At 45.1% G+C, this 16,326-nt stretch overlaps 2 long non-coding RNA genes across 2 annotated transcripts; both read right to left on the reverse strand.

Moving 5' to 3' along the window:
- Window positions 1-1,305: 1,305 nt before the first annotated feature.
- On the reverse strand, window positions 1,306-3,391 carry LOC310800846. Its single transcript, XR_014553910.1, has 3 exons — window positions 3,295-3,391; window positions 2,960-3,049; window positions 1,306-1,392 (listed from the first exon to the last, which is right to left on the reverse strand). It is a non-coding gene; the product is annotated as an uncharacterized lncRNA (long non-coding RNA).
- Window positions 3,392-3,432: 41 nt separating this feature from the next.
- On the reverse strand, window positions 3,433-4,869 carry LOC310800847. The gene is made up of 3 exons (XR_014553911.1): window positions 4,733-4,869; window positions 4,449-4,538; window positions 3,433-3,486 (listed from the first exon to the last, which is right to left on the reverse strand). It is a non-coding gene; the product is annotated as an uncharacterized lncRNA (long non-coding RNA).
- Window positions 4,870-16,326: the final 11,457 nt, after the last annotated feature.

The following is a 16,326-nucleotide window of genomic DNA, read 5'->3' on the forward strand; positions in this document are numbered from 1 at the left end:
AGTCCCTCTCCTCCAGGTGTGTGATTGGGTTACAGGACACCACATATTCGGAGCTGTGAGGGATTGGTTGCCAGGAGATGATTGTGATTGTCTGCGCTTCTTGTGGCAGCTCTGTCTCATTGTCGGGGAAACCAAAGGGCAGACCCGGCAGAAGACCCTCGCTCACCTGCAGGACCAAACACACAGTGAGCAGGGCTGTAGTGGGGGAAAAGGCTATGTCATGCCCTTATAAAAAAGGTGGATAAAACTATAAACTTCAGTCACCCACGAGACTAGATACAGTAGATGAGATGAGAAAACTGAAACCGAATCATATCCCTATAAATAATGTAAATATAATTTTATTATTATCATCACAACCTCTAACAGAGAGGAACCACGTTCTCCAGGAATGGTACCAATAACCATTCTCATTCAAATATCTTGAGGTGAGAGGTCAAGGGACCCCTTTCAAAATGGCCATGCCAGTTTTTCCCTCGCCAAAATTTAGCCCGACTTTGGAGCGTTATTTAGCCTCCTTCCTGACAAGCTTGAAGCTAACATGACATGGTTGCTACCAATAAATGCGCTAGGTGTTCTAGTTTAATATGCTAAGAATAGCTTCACTCTAGCCTAAAGAAAAATCCTGCTAGGACCAAGGACATCTACGTTTAAAATATGTGCATTTTCCATCATAAAATGGCGAGTAACCGCTATGCTGTATTTAAAAAGGTACGTAAACGGTGTGTACGCTCCACTACAGCCCTGAGTATAAGGACAGGACAATTATAACATTGTAGTTTGTTCAATATAATAATTGAATACAGTATTAAACAATAGCATAAAGTACATGACAGAACTCTCACTCACCCTGACCAAAGGTACTCGATTTCCATCTTGGCCTGTAAGAGGGATGTAGATCAGGGGGTCTCTTGCAGTGGGTCTCTGGCCCTCTTTGGGCCCGCTATTGATTCCGTTATTAGGGCCCAGGTTCTGGTACTCGGTGTAGATGTGCTGGCCCTGCTGGCCCGGTTGGTTCTGGCCACCGGTGCCAGCCAAATGGACATGGCTGGAGTTGAAACTGGATATAGGAAGACATGCAAGGAAGGGTGGGAGCGAGAGGGGAGGGAGAGGTAGAGGGGAGGGAGGAATGGAGAAAGGGAGGGAGAACAACACAGATGATTGCAAAACTCAAGAAGCAGAATAAAACGTGAGGACTATTCAAATGCTTAGCAAGAATAGCTGCTTCTGGACATGCATTGTTCTGCCTAATGAATAATAGCAGCAGTCAGGATGATTGTGCCTGGTCTCACCTCTTGTCATCGAAGGGCTCTGGCACATCCAGGATGTCGGTGCTGGGTCGGTGAGGGACAGGAAGCTCGGGGACCAACAGCTGGTGATCTGGAAGTGACTCTGATTGGACGAGAGACAGAAGTGTGCTGGCTGTAAGAAGCAGGCAGGGCAAAGCAAAAGGTACAGATCCGCTAGCACTCGTAGCATGTTTGTACAGTGCTCCTATTCACCTTATGTTCCAACACAGGGGTCAGCCAGTTACTTCCTATTGTGTTGACACTTCCTGTGTGACAGTTCAGTACTATAGTGAGCAGGTAAAACAGACGGTGTTTTGAACAGGAAGTCATAACACAACTGGGTCAAGTGGGCGGGGCTACATAAGGTGAATATGATCACAGGAAACTCATGAAACCTGTCCATCTCTGACACTGCAGTACACAGGGAAATAATGCACAGCTCGGCAAGTTTTAGTGCTGTGTTGTAAATCAATGAAGTCTTATCTTTAACCTTTATTTAACCAGGTAAGTCATTAAGAACAAATTATTATTTACAATGGCGACCTGGCCTTCTTCAGCCACACACTGCACACACCGCAGACACACTGCGGTCCATTTTGACTCCTGAACCCTTTGCTTTAGAAACCAAGCAAGAAAGCATTGTAAAGTTGCCCATGACTGCTGACTTGAGATCATCTTTCCTTACAACAAATACTAACGTCAACCTTTGGTAAGGAAAAAATATAAGCAACCATTCTTTCTTTAGGCACAGCAGTTACAGAAGGAAGCCAGCAGGGTGCAGCATAGCTCTAAAACGGCAGGAGATTTGTAATTTCCCTTTTTTCCCTTTTTCTTTATCTATTATCTTTATCTACCATTCCAGCTGAAAGGAAGTCATATACAGTATATTGTTATACAGTATTGTTGCATTGGATGCCCAAGGTAAGACTAAATAGTGATATTAATAAATGAGTCTGCATGTAAATGTAGTTATAGTTACTCTGAATGAGGGCTTTGTTAACAGAAATATGTATTGCTGTGGGCTAAGGCCTTTGATGTTCATGAGAACCATCTAAACAGGGGGGGAAAGCTCACACACGCCGCCTGCAGGAGTAATGCATTATTACAGTCAGATAATTCAACAACATACACTGACAATCCAGCACATTCAGACACAATAAGAGAAGATTACAATTAAGCTCCAAATTGCAATTCCTGACAAGGTCTCTCTGACATAGATTTCAGAATCAGCTTTATTGGCCAAGTACAAGGAATTTGACTATGATTTTAATTTTGATTTGATGTATACATCAGACTCTTGAGCTACTTCTGCTCTCACTCAGAATGTCAAAATATAAGCGATGTGATGTATAGTTTTTGAGACTCATGCTAGTTAACTGCGGCGCTTCCGGTGGATTTGCGGTGTCGTGACATCACGCTGCATGATTCCTCGTACTGTATTAAAAAAAAATATTTGCAATGTAAATGTGTAATGAAAATGTGCTCATCATTAGTGACCTTGTCTCTGCAGAATGACATTTTTTAGAAAGTGTATAACTTTTTGTTTATCATATAGTGGCAATGTAAGCTTTCAGTAAAAATATAAAAGGGGCACATTTGGAGAGGTTTCTACAGTCCATTAACGATGATATCTAGAACTCTTGTATCAGGTGGAAGGTGGGTGCACTTACGGGTTCTGGCCTTGCCCACTAGAGGTGTGCTTCTCAACGCGTTCTGCAGGGCAACAATCTTAATGACGTATTCTGTTCCTGGTTTCAGACCTATGACCAAACACAACAAACACAATCTTAATGACGTATTCTGTTCCTGGTTTCAGACCTATGACCAAACACAACAAACACAAAATGAAAAGATTAAATAAAACAAACTACAAAGACGTCTTTTCAGTACAAACTCATCCATTCCGAATATTGACAGTGTATGTAGGCATGCATGCATGTATGTATGTATGTACGTACACACATGTATGTACAGAGCTGATGTAAATCTCATGCTCCACACTCACCGTTGATAAAAGCGTAGCTCTGTCCGGCGTGTGGTCGGGGGGTGAGTTCTAGAGGGTAACCCCCTGCCTCCTCATAGGTGACGTAATAGCCAGTGACGCGTGGACTGTGAGACGGCTCCCAGGTGAAGGAGATGCTGCTGGGGGTCAGGGAGGTGAAACGGATGTTGGTGGGAGGGATGACCACCGGTTTGGCTGGAGGAAACAACAAGCAGCCAGTTATTTTTCATAAGAAACATACATACATAGCAAATGTATCCTCTATACACACTCCATCAATTTGGGCAAAAACTATAAAGCAAATAAACGAATTGCTCGGGAAATGACCGTTAGACATCATTAAAGGGATATGCCAACATTTTGGGAGAGTACTCGTGCACTCACCACGCAATGAAATAATAATCCAAAGTTACGGGAAACGGCCATTTTCCAAGTAAATCCATTGCCAGAACTAACGCGGTGGAACCAAAGTTACTTCCGCGTTTGCCTGAGGCACATGCGCTGTGTGCAGTCATCAGTACTTCCTGGTATTTATTTCCTTTGAAAATGACCGTTTCCCGTAACTTTGGATGATTATTTCATTGCGTGGTGAATACACGAGGCACAACATGTACATGTGAGTGTTTCTGGCGCTGTTGGAATGTGTATTTTTGGTGACTGAATGGTGGCAGGCTCATGTACCGTTTACTACCATTCAGCTGCTAAGCTCACTAGCAGGAGGGGTGAAACCCACTTTCTACTGCTCGCACAGGGAAGAGAAAGGCATCTATCCACATTCTAGTTTTACTATCGGGAATATGGCAAATAGGCCAATCTCCCAAAATGTTGGCATATCCCTTTAAATACGTATCAAAACCAATATTTGGGCAAATGGCAGCTATTACACACGCACGTGTGATCACACAGGGATGTAGACATCTTCTTCCTAATACTAAATAGTACCTACAAGTTAGCACATTTAGGTACTGCCATTTACCCAATCATTGGTTTTGTATAAGTTACATACTGTACGCATTTAATGATGAGTTCACCCAAAGAATTACTGGAATTTATCTACTTTCTAATTTTGCCCCAAATTGATAGAGTGCATATTTTGATGCTGTGGCGTTTGCATCCATTTTTGAGCATGCCAGAGTTGAATGGTTAATGGATATTACCTGTGGTGGCAGTGAGTGTGAACGGGGAGCTGCGTCCATTCCCATTCAGAGTGTAGATGTTGATCTTGTAAGTGGTTCCTGGCTGCAGACCTGAAGAGTGGACACACATAGGTTAACGGGGTCAGTGTGCGTGTGTGTGTGCGTGTGTGCGTGCGTGTGCGTCCACTTTCATATCCCTAATAATGCACGACCACAGATCTAGGTTGACAATTGAGTAATGTTAGGGAAGTATTCTTATGTGTGCACATGTTTATATATCGATCTATCTTCCTATATTTGCGCACCTGTAATAGTGTAAGAGCGCAGGTCAGGGGTGATGGTCCTGTGAATGGGGGTGTGGCCCGTCGCGGAAGTGGGTGTGACCTCAATCAGGAAGCCAGAGATGGTCTCCGTCTTGGAGCGCCAGGTCAGAGTGATGGAGGAGTGGGGGAGGTACGGTGGTGCAGTGGTAAGCACTATCGCCTCACAGCTCGAAGGTCATGGGTTCGATTCCCACCTGGGACGAGGTGAACGCTGAAGGAATGCGTGCCCGTCCGCATGTCCTCGAGTGCCCACCGCCCGGGTGGGGTCGGCAAAAGGGCCTTTCTGTGTGGAGTTTGCATGTTCTCCCCGTGCCTCCCGGGGGTTTCCTTCATATAGGAACCCCCTTCACAAAAACATGCAATATCCTGGTTGCTAATGTGGTTGCTCCTCTGGTCATTAAGGGCGCCTGTTCAGAGGGAGGGGAACTGGTTGGAATAGCGTGAACCTCCCACGTGCTATGTCCTACCGGTGAAGCTTCCTCTGTCAGGTGAAAAGAAGTGGCTGGCTGACTGCCCATGTCTCGGAGGAAGCATGGAGCCAGTCTCGGCTCTCCCCAGATCGGCAGAGGGTGGAGCAGCAACCAGGATTGAGAAATCAAATGAGCACTAATGGGGGATAAAATGGGATAAAAAAAATCGGGGGGGGGGGGGAAAAAAAAAAAAAAAAAAAAAAAAGAGTGATGGAGGAGTCCTTCACGTCGGAGATGCGCACACGGCGAGGGGGACTGATATCTGCAGAAAGAGAAAGGAGAGAGAAGGGTTGGGTGGTGAATGAGAGTGAGTGAGAGAGAGAGAGACATAGAAAGAGTGTTGACAAAAGAGGCTTTTTGAACATCAAAAATCTATTGACAGCAACTGTGCACAAGAAAAGAATAATGTAAAAAATTTCATCTCACTGTTTCCATGTATCAAAACATCCATTTTATTTGTCAAACTGGTAACATAATGTTTTTGTTGAAATGCTTAAATGAGAGACTCACTGTCCAGTGTGGTGACCTCTCCTTGGACTGGCCTGCTGGTCAGAGTTCTTCAAGGCGTAAACATGCACCTCATAGCTAGTTGCAACCTAACAAGAGGGGAAGAGCAAAGTAAAGAGAGACCAGTAAATAAGCTCTTCTCTAGATGCTGGGAACCTAAACTTGACAAACAAGAACATGCTAAAGAACATTGTCAGGACGAGCTCCAAAATCACTGGCTGTAACTTGAATGACCTCTGTCTTCTATATAAGAAGAGGGTTCTTAAGAAGGCTCAAGGTGTCCTGCGTGACCCTCAGCACCCTCTTTACCCTGAGTTTTCCCTCCTTCCTTCTGGGCGCAGGTATAGGATGCCCCGCTGTTGCAAGAACAGATACAGATACAGCCATTCTTTTGTTCCTGAGGCTATTCGCTGTCTGAACTGTTGAATTGAATAGTAGCCTACTTCATGCCCCTTTTTCTGTTTTAACTTACATGGTTTCCTGTCCTTTTAATTGTACTGTTTTAAGACATCCCTACTTTTGACTGTTTCATGTCTGTATGTTTTTAAATTACATTTTCTGTTATGCTGCATATGAATTGCCCCAGGGGGGATAAATAAAGATTTACTCTACTCTCACAGTGTTTATCAATCTCTATGGTGCTGAACGTGTGTGTGTGTGTGTGTGTGTGTGTCTTTGATGGGTAAATCACATGAGATGACAGGGCAGGTTGGCAGGACTGTGACTTCCCTGGGCAGAGAGAAACCACACACACGCGCTACTCAAAACCTTCCAAACCCTGGCTGCAGCTCATAGCCCTCGTCAGAACGCTGTGTGTGTATACGGTATACGTGGATGTATATGTACCTTGCACATGCATAGGCATGTGCATGTGTGTGTATTATCTTCTGTGTGTGTGTGTGTGTGTGTGTGTGTGTGAGTGTGTGTGTGTGTGAGTGTGTGTGAGTGTGAGTGTGCGTGTGCGTGTGTGTGTGTGTGTGTGTATGTGTGTGTGTGCGTGTGTGTGTGCGTGTGTGTGTGTGTGAGTGTGTGTGCGTGTGTGTTCTCTACCTGTCTTTTCAGACGTTTGGATTCTGGTTGGTCAAATCTCCCCTCACTGTGTCTCTTCCTGCTGCAGGAAGTGGAAGCCTATGAGGAAAACAGCACAAGAAATGACAAACCACTCTACTGCATTTCTACTTTTTACATTGATGTTGTCCATGTTGTCCATTGCCCACAACCCAAAGATAATGAGTTTACTGTCATAGAGGAGTAAAGAAACCAGAAGATCCTCAGAGGGCTCGACATGTGCTCCTGTGTGTGTGTGTGTGTGTGTGTGTGTGTGTGTGTGTGTGTGTGTGTGTGTGTGTGTGTGTGTGTGTGCGCGCGTGCGTTTATCAAAATTAATGGATTTTGTTTTTCAATCAAAATGAATAGAATGTTGCACTATTTCACAAGACCGGTGATGCTGTTGACAAATGTACATTATGATAATCAACAAGTACAGTGAGAAGCACACATTTGGTGTTTTTGGCAACACGTTTACCAGATGTACAATGGAACACGTGTACTCATGAATGTGTTTAGTGGACAGGGTGGTCAGAGGAACACATGTACTCATGAACGTGTTTAGTGGACAGGGTGGTCAGAGGAACACATGTACTCATGAATGTGTTTAGTGGACAGGGTGGTCAGAGGAACACATGTACTCATGAACGTGTTTAGTGGACAGGGTGGTCAGTGTTGAAGGTCACAGATCATGAACGTGTTTAGTGGACAGGGTGGTCAGTGTTGAAGGTCACAGATCATGAATGTGTTTAGTGGACAGGGTGGTCAGTGTTGAAGGTCACAGATCATGAATGTGTTTAGTGGACAGGGTGGTCAGTGTTGAAGGTCACAGATCATGAATGTGTTTAGTGGACAGGGTGGTCAGTGTTGAAGGTCACAGATCATGAATGTGTTTAGTGGACAGGGTGGTCAGTGTTGAAGGTCACAGATCATGAATGTGTTTAGTGGACAGGGTGGTCAGTGTTGAAGGTCACAGATCATGAATGTGTTTAGTGGACAGGGTGGTCAGTGTTGAAGGTCACAGATCATGAATGTGTTTAGTGGACAGGGTGGTCAGTGTTGAAGGTCACAGATCATGAATGTGTTTAGTGGACAGGGTGGTCAGTGTTGAAGGTCACAGATCATGAATGTGTTTAGTGGACAGGGTGGTCAGTGTTGAAGGTCACAGATCATGAATGTGTTTAGTGGACAGGGTGGTCAGTGTTGAAGGTCACAGATCATGAATGTGTTTAGTGGACAGGGTGGTCAGTGTTGAAGGTCACAGATCATGAATGTGTTTAGTGGACAGGGTGGTCAGTGTTGAAGGTCACAGAAACTCACCTGACCATGTTTGGGTGCGAGAGCTTCTGCAGCAGCCTGGTCTCCTGTGCGATGCTGTCTTGGTCAACCTCGTTGTGATACATCTTCACCACCATTATTTTGTTTGTGTGTTTCCCTGTGCATGACCTGGAAGCAGAACACACTTTGGGAAAAATAATTGTTTAACACGTTGACTGCCACTGACGTATTAATACGTCAAAAAAAAATTGATTTTTTTTTTTTGACGGTGCTACGTGGATCAATGCCCCCCGCGTCTCCTATGGAGATATTGGAAGTATTGAATGTGTATAATCTATTTTACCGACCAGCTAGGTGGCGACGGTCCTCTCCCGACAGAGAGAAGTCAACCAAAAGCAGCCGCCTCCCGCGGCTGCTTCCTCCATTCTCAAGGAAATGGCTTGGCGATTTTACAGTCAGAAACGAACGAGCCTCATTCTCATACTGTAGGCGGGGACGCTTTCGCGCTGCTGCGGTGGGGGGTTCCAGAAATGGTTTGGGTGGGCAGCATAAGGCCTAGAGTCGCACGGGGCTTCATCGGGGCTCTCAAACCCAAGAGACGAGTGAGACCTATCCACACTCGCTGCCAGGGAGGGAGGCTGCTCAAACTCGCTGCCAGGGAGGGAGGCTGCTCAAACTCGCTGCAGCAGCAGCAGCAGAACACTCGCTTGTGACAAACGCAGGCTGAAAGCCACTAGACACGCCTACGGAGGGAGGAGTTGAAGGAGAGGGCGTTCGGAACTATATTGTTTGGATGTCTGATCTCTCACTGATGCCAAAAATAAATGGTTAAAGTGACTGTTCTGCCTGTTTGATTGAATTTCACAAAACTGCGATTATCTCAGCTTTCACTCTCAGACGCTAAAACCATGCTGTACTCAACGGCTAATATCTACATAACTACTAACTCTACAAACTAACTCTTTTAGACAGAGAAAGCACACATTCTATTAGTACTTTTGTGAACTTTGTGTTGACAAACTCCAAGCAGAAAAGAATCCTCGGCTCTTGTAAAATGAGCCAGAATCCTCAAAAAAACGGCTTGGCAAAAGCTACCTACAGCAAAAAAAAAAACGGCTGGCAGTCAATGTGTTAAGAACAAACTGATATTTTAAAAGCAAAATCTATCTTTGTATTGCATTTTTGTTGCATATTGTGTTTTTGTCACAGCACCAATTTGAAATATGTTTTTAATTATGAGTTCAGTTCAGTTCAAGTTTATTGTCATATACCGGCAACAATGCAAACATCCGTCACCTGCAATGAAAATCTTATACTCAGCGCTCAACTTCACTGTAAAAACGTATTAAAAGATTAAAGAGGTATAAAGATAAAAACATACTTAGAAGTAAGTAAAAAACAAGAAGCCCAATTGCACAGCAATTCACCACGACAGAGAGTTTACACAAAACATTAAGTGAGGTATAGTGCAATAGTGAATACAGAATGGGGGGAGGACAGCAGCTTCACACACACACACACACACACACACACACACACACACACACACACACACACACACACACACACACACACACACACACACACACACACACACACGGCTGAGGGGGGTGGGGGCAGTCAACAGTTCAACAGCACAATGGGGGGGGGGGGGGGCGGGGGCAGTCAACAGTTTAACACAGAGGTTCTCAAATGTTTTTCAGCCAAGGACCCCTTACAAGATAGAAAATATACCGGGGACCCCCTCATTCTGATTTGTGATTTTGGGCTAAGCTTAATTGTTTCCACGGTAACGTGCTTGACTTTTAATTTGATAGGTTTGTTATTAGAATGTAATCCATGAACCATTTTAGATTTAAAGCATAAACTATTTTCGTTGAACTATGAAGATTTTGCAAAAAAATATATATATATATATATATTTGTTATTACATTACATTTACATTACGTCATTTAGCAGACGCTTTTGTTTTGTCCAAAGCGACTTACAATATCACAATTTGTCAACAGTCCAGAAAACCACTATGCAATATTTTTGATAGACTAGCACCATGTAGGAAGCAGTTTGAGAAGGAATACCGTAAGTAACATGTAGCATTTTTTTTTATAAAATATATATATATATATATATATATATATATATATATATATATATATATATATATATATATATATATATATAGTGCCACCAAGTACTGGTACTGCATGGTATCCACCAAGATACCATCACCTCGGAATGAGATGTTTGGAACGGGGGAGTCTGGTGCAGCGCACAGCTCCTAGACCTGGTGAGACGAAGGAGGAGCCCGGCCTGGTGGCAACCAACAGAGCCCGGTCCCTCTACGTACCAGAGCCCCCCCCCCCCCCCGGTCCCGGCAGAGTAGTTCCGGAGCAGCGGATTGAGTGGCCCTGACCGTGTGACCAGACCCTTCCTGGAGGGCTGACCGTGGGTAGCTACTGGGACGTAAGTTGGGGCTTGGCCAGCCCCGGCTGGGTCACCTGGGCGAGGGTGTATGATGTTGCGAGACCCGAAACATCCTATGACCCCAGGGTACATCACTGAGGATACGTCCCAGTTATGCATCCATGCAATGTTTTTTCTTTATATATATATATATTACCTGAAAACTTTTCGCGGACCCCCTGGCAAAGTTCCGCGGACCCCCATTTGAGAACCACTGGTTTAACAGCCCAAAGGGGGTATGGTGGCGCAGTCGGTAGCGCTGTCGCCTCACAGTTAGAAGGTCCTGAGTTCGATTCTCGCCTGGGACACTGTGAGCGCTGTGGTTGTGTTCCCCCCATATCTTCAGTGCCTACTGTGGGTTATCTCGTCGTAAGGGCCTTTCTCTCTGTGTGGAGTTTGCATGTTCTCCCCGTACCCCCAGGGGGTTCCTCCGTATATAACCCCCCCACTAAAAACATGCAGAAGATCAGATCGTCATCGTCATCCGACCAGTGACGACAACATCCGAAGTCGGTCCCCGGGCGCTGTACGAGAAAGCGACCACTGCTCCTGGCCTGCCCCTCGGAGGAAAGGACATGCCTGGATGGGTTAAATGCAGAGGACACTTTTCACCGGCCACCGTCAGCATGAGTGTTTTGTGGCCGCATGCATGTATTGTGGTGTTCGTGTGACAATAAAAGACGGGCTTGTCCGTTACGAGAGAGAGGCTGGGGGCTGCCGGGAGGGGGGGGGGGGGGGGGTGGCCCGACACTATGAGGCTGAGTTGAGCATCCTGATGGCTTGGGGATACAGGCTGTCTCTGAACCTACTGGTTCGGGTCCTTATGCATGAGCCTCTGTGTTTGTCCTGTGCTGGTCCCTTTCCTGCCTTGATTTGGAACCTATACACTTGTAATTGCATGGACTTGCTATTGAAGAGCACAGATGCAGTCCGTCTTGTGGTCCACAGCTTCTACATCCACATCACATGCAAATCCCTGTTTATGTACATGTATGTGTAAGACTACAAAATTTGCCAGGACACAAAATCCCATTCCAAAGTTATAATGTGAGAATTAGACATAATATGTTTTAAATGGAATCATAGTTTTGTGTAAAAACACAATCCATAGTTCCAGGCATACCAACAGCAGACAGAAATGTGCTCAGACTGGAGCGGCAGAAATAGGTCAGCTAATAGCTGGTGTTCAGATTTTTACTGTGTCCCTTTGTCTCTGAGGGCGATATGAGCTTAGTTCCCTCAGCACTTTTTGGCTCAGGCTGTGGGAAATATTATATTTATATTATATTATATATGAATATTCTAGTCTTTAAGAAGGTGAAGGCAGACTTGTTTCCTTCAAACACACCACAGCCTCTAAGCCAGTGATTCTAAACCTTTTCCATATCAAGGACCCCTAATTTAATACAAATTAAGGCCACAGACACCCCCCCATTTGTTGATATTTGATCTCGCTGACGCAAATCTGGGAATATTTCTATTGTTAGATATGATTTTGTCCAGAATTCCATGACAATCTGTAGTGTAGAGAAAGCAGTGGAACTAGGATCAAAACAGTTATCTGCTACATTGTCTAGTTGTGTTAACTCAATTTGCTGGGGACCCCCTGGAACCCCCTCAAGGACTACTGGTGGTCCCCGGACCCTAGGTTGAGAACCACTGCTAAGTTATTCACATTCAAAATGTGTTGGTCAGCACCATGCGCTTTCATATTTGTTCCACAGACTTTATCAAACAAAAATCTTAGTCATGAAAACAACATGTGAGGACACAAAAGAGTTGTATAATGTCCCTCACTGAGTAGTTTGAGACAAGTAGTACCTTGAAAACTTCTGAGAAGAACCCGCTTCCTATCAGTTCAGCACTGAAGTTCTCCCAAGACTCCAGCTTGTGGATGGTGGTGCGTAGCCAACATGCCACCTAGCAGGGTTGGGCGGAGGGTTAGTGGTTAGGTTACAAATGTTACTGTTTTTATGTGATTGTGCCCCCCGCCCCCCCTCCTCCCCTTTCCATGCAATCTATTCTTTCAAGCTCAGTGTTGTACATTAGGCTATGATGTATTAGAGAGTGTCTGGGAAGCAAGACTATTTTAGGGGTAAAAAATAAAACGGTTACTACTGTATAAAATGTGTTGCTTCAATTTTCATCTTAAAATCAAACAACTAAGAGGCCATTTACACCTGGCATTAACATGCGTTTTTGGTGATCAGATTGTAAATGGCCTCTATGAAAACATCATCCTGCAATGAATATGTTTGAAAGGTTTTATAGCATTTAGATGATTGACCTAATAGGATGAATCAGCGTGACGTCACTGCCACCCAAAAATGCGTAACCCCGCGGCAGTTAACTAGTATAAACAAACGTTAATATCTCAAAAAGTATACATCACATCAGTTATATTTTGACATTCTGAGTGAGAGCAGAATTAGCTCAAGAGTTTGATGTATAATATATGCATGTCGTGTTAAACTGTCGCAGTTTTTAAATTGTAAACACGGTCAGCCGGCTAGAGTCAAGACGCTCAAACTCAGGCTCCATAGGGTTCCATTGCCGTTGCCACCCAGTGACACGGTTTGTTTACCAAAATGCCCTCATATTATCCATGGACATAGCTTTGATTTCAAAGGTGGAGGGGACATATTTTGTAGAAGCCCACATTCTCAGGCCCATTTTTTTAAATGTTTTTAAAAAATTGTGGCCGTTTGAAGCCAGATTTAGAGGACTATCACATTTTAAATTAACATTAGGATTAGACTGTTGTGATGTCATTATTCAGTTTTAACTTCCAATCATGGACATTGGAAACGCTCATTAGTGTTTTCCTTGCACCTCTGTTTACCCTGCCTTTTCGACACAAAATGGCCCCCGTGAAAAGGGTGTATTTGCATTTCGATACCTACAGTCTCCACTCGCAGCGGAGGGAGGGGGCTGCACTGTGTATGTATGGGAAGCGCTATGATGTTCATCACTTTAACATGGTTCCCCATGGTCTGAAAAAGTCGACGTCAGAAAAACAGGGGACTAGCTTCGCTCATAACAGAGCTATTTCATAGAAGCTGAATTCACTTGCACACATTGTACTCACAATGGGATGAAAATAGGAAATAGGAAATGTAGTTTCTTCTTGATCAACGTTTTCACAACATAACCTCTCAGCTCCACGGCTCAGTAAACTGTCTGCACACTTCTCATTTGAATGTGTGTTTGTTTAAAGTCACTTGGTGTCCCGTTTGACTGGCGTTTGCCGTCACATGTTTAAAGCACCGTGATTGGCTTGAAGGTCCAAACCAACTAGAGGCCATCTCACAAAGCGACAGCATGGCTGTATCTATTATTTGCCTTTACCCACTTAGTCATTATATCCACATTACTAATGATTATTTATCAAAAATCTCATTGTCTCAATATTTTATGAAAGCAGCAATTAGTCATCCCTACAATATTGTCACAATATCAATATTGATGTATTTGGTCAAAAATATTGTGATATTTGATTTTGTCCATATCGCCCAGCCCTAAATAAAAAATATAAATAAAAATACAATTCCACACATTCTACTTACTGTACATCATGTGCATCAGTCTTTCTTTTGGGCAGTGTAGGGTTAGTAGCTCGCTTCGCTTCATCTTCTCATCTCAGGTGGGGCAGGCAGGTCGCAGGAGAGAGAGCCGACATTTTTATCCTAGTAGGAAGGCAAAGGAAAGGACCCGCCCTACTCTGCCTCCGATTGGGCTTACCCAACAAACCAAAGCAGGCACCCAGTACTACTAGCCAATCGAGGCAGAGTAGGGCGGGCCGTGCCTTTAGGAAGAAAAGAGAAAAAAAAACTGCAGCACACTACTTGAATGGATGGATACGCGTCAGAGTGGATTTAGAAGTGGGCAGACTCAATGCCGACTGAAAAGTAAGTGGGTCTACCTGCGTCTACCCTCCACTACACCACTGGCTCCATGGTCTAATTTATGACAGATTAGGGATCCTTGGTGTGAAAAGGTTTGAAGTGCTGCTCTAAGGTGAATATTGAACACTGAACTAAACATTTCACCTGCTGCCCAAACACACTGCTGAGGTGCCGTTTGGCTGCTGCCAGCTTAACCTTGGCATGTTGTCGGTGTTGGGGGCGGGGCTTGAAGGAGAAGGCACCTGTAGGGGACGAGGGGTGTTGGGGGCGGGGCTTGAAGGAGAAGGCACCTGTAGGGGGCGAGGGGTGTTGGGGGCGGGGCTTGAAGGAGAAGGCACCTGTAGGGGGCGAGGGGGAGAGAGGAGGCTGGTCGTCCCTCTCCACGCTCTCCACGCTGCCCTTGGCGGCCGGGGACAGCTGGCCGTCATTGTAGGCCCTGCAGTCAAGTCCAGTTTTATTTGTATAGCTCTAATTCACAAGCACATGTCTCAGAGGACTTTGAAGAGAATGTGTCTAGCTCCACAATCAATAAACAGAATTACCGTAAATTCCGGACTATAAGCCGCGGCTTTTTTCCCGTTTTTTGGCCTTTTTTGCCCCCTGCGGCTTATATAACGGTGCGTCTTATCTATGGATTTTTTCCAAAAAAAAAAAAAAAATCTCTCTTTTTTAGCACTCTTTCTAACTATAAATCCACTTCTGTTTTAATTTCCTCTCTTGCCCTCTTTTAACAACATAACATAACATAACATAACACAACACAGGTAAGCAGAAAGAAAAAGACGAAGCAATCACGCCATGAATGAGGAAATGACTCACCTGCTGGAGGCTGGAGATACACCGCTTGGGCTAAACTTTTACTCCGTGAAACACTATCGATTAAGTCCGACATCGCTCAGAGGTTTTGAGCAGCTTGAAAACAAGTTTGAAAACGTGCAGAAGTCCATCCACTCACTCACTAAAGAAAATAATGCAACCGTGAAGAGTTTCACTCGTGTCCAGCCATCTGGCCGAGTTAGAGCCGAAGTCCCGAACACAGTGAGAAAACCTCCCGAAGCTGCTGCTGCAGCGGGGTGCATATTGTCCGGCCAGCCGACCGAGAGGCATGCGAGCCGGGCACTATTAAACAGTTGGGGTGTGTGAGGTGGCTGGCTGTGGAGGTGGCGGTTTCTCCTCCTCCTCCTTTCTCCCGCACAGCAGAGCGGACCCCAGGCTGCAGACAGCCCGGCCGCGGCGCAGAGCAGAGCAGAGCAGAGCAGAGCAGAGCGAGAGAGAGAAACCACCAGAGGTGGACAGGGCACACCGGGCGCCTCGGCCACGTCCAGACCCCGGCCTGCCACCGAGGGCCATCTTCATCTGCCTACTCCGCTGGCCCGACCGTCAACTCATCCTCCAGGCTGCGGGGAAGAAGCCCCTCACCTGGGAGGGTACGCGCTTTTTCGTCCGGCAGGACCTCTCCGCGTTGGTGCAACAGAAACGCGCAACATACAACAGCATCATCGAGTCAATGGATATCGCTTTGGCGTACTGTACCCAGCGAGACTCGTCATAACCATTGATGGACAGCGGCGGAACAAGAGCTCAAAGTGAAACTGCCGAATATCTTTTGAGTTGGACTGGTCAATAGTACTGTGAGTAACTAAAATAAAAAAATAAAAAACGGAATTCTCTCTTCTTTAGCACTCTTTCTAACTATAAATCCACTTCTGTTTTAATTTCCTCTCTTGCCCTCTTTTCACCACACCGCGGACACTGTGTGCACTGTAAAAAAAACAAAAAATACCACAATGTGTGATTTTGTCTGGGGATTAGTGACCTGATCTCTTTCCCGACAATCCCCTCTGTGCACGAAGCCTTACATATGGTAATTAAACATCAAAACACCCGCGGCTTATAGACCGGTGC

Source organism: Poromitra crassiceps (genome assembly GCF_964638095.1).
Source record: "Poromitra crassiceps genome assembly, contig: HAP1_SCAFFOLD_123, whole genome shotgun sequence".
NCBI classification, from domain to species: domain Eukaryota; kingdom Metazoa; phylum Chordata; class Actinopteri; order Beryciformes; family Melamphaidae; genus Poromitra; species Poromitra crassiceps.